Here is a 1,204-nt window from a genome sequence, read left to right as displayed (position 1 = left end):
CGGAAACGTCGTCGACAAACTGCGGCGAGCGGCGGGACAGGGAGGAGGATCGAGTCTTGTCAGTCTTGTGGCGAATGTCGATCCGATTGCACGAGCACGCGCGACGACCAATGGGAGCGCGCGTCGCGACACGGCATCTGCCCGCGGCGCCCAAGCGAACGGGTGACGACAAGGCACGACCGAAGATGCACCAATCGCGACAGCGCCTCCCCCCCCCCCCGCAACATTAAAGATGCTTTCCAGTAGGTCCTACATTATACCAATAAAGCCTCGTCTACATAGAAGTCGTAAAGTCGTAGTCGTAATGCGTGGTCTACAATGCGAGTCGTAGTCGTAAGAATAATCGACTATGATTGGTCAATTCTTAAGCCTCCGCTACAATGGCCGCGTTCAGCAGACACAACTGTTGAGTGAGCGCTCAGTATGATTGGTTAATACTTTTAGATCCAGCCAATCATATTAAGGATCTAAAAGTGTTAACCAATCATACTGAGCGCTCACTCAACAGTTGTGTCTGCTGAACGCGGCCATTGTAGCGGAGGCTTTATCGAGCGACTACAGCCTATCACACAATGCGAGGCAACAGGCAACAGGAATAGGGAATAGAATTTTTGACGCGTTGGATTCGTCGGAAATTTTCCTTCAACCAATCCAACGCGTCAAAAATTCTATTCCCTATTCCTGTTGCCTGTTGCCTCGCATTGTGTGATAGGCTTACGAATACGACCATTGTAGACAGAACCGAGAATCATTGTAGCGGAGGCTTTAATTGGTCAATTCAGTCAGACACATAAGAATTAACCAATCATAGTCGACTATTCTTACGACTACGACTCTGAAGGCCCACACACAATGCACCAGGCAACAGGAACAGGGAATAGAATTTCTGACGCGTTGGATTGGTTGGAAGAAAATTTCCGACGAATCCAACGAGTCAAAAATTCTATTCCCTATTCCTATTGCCTGTTGCCTGGCATTGTGTGATAGGCTTGAGACTCGCATTGTCCCTCATATACAACTACTACATATACACACTACTCATATAAAACATCCGTCTCATTGGCTCCACCAAAATAATGGCGGATGCTCAGAAAGGATCGGCGCAGAACGGAACAAATGACAGAGTCGGCATACTAGTTATTCTATGGTGAAACTATGGTAGCAGTCTAGTAGTATTTAGAAGTCTGCGTTTAGAGTTCGGCCT

Source organism: Vollenhovia emeryi, unplaced genomic scaffold (genome assembly GCF_000949405.1).
Source record: "Vollenhovia emeryi isolate VEMERY1.0 unplaced genomic scaffold, V.emery_V1.0 DF939139.1, whole genome shotgun sequence".
Classification (NCBI taxonomy): domain Eukaryota; kingdom Metazoa; phylum Arthropoda; class Insecta; order Hymenoptera; family Formicidae; genus Vollenhovia; species Vollenhovia emeryi.
Note: the sequence above shows the minus strand (reverse complement) of the source record.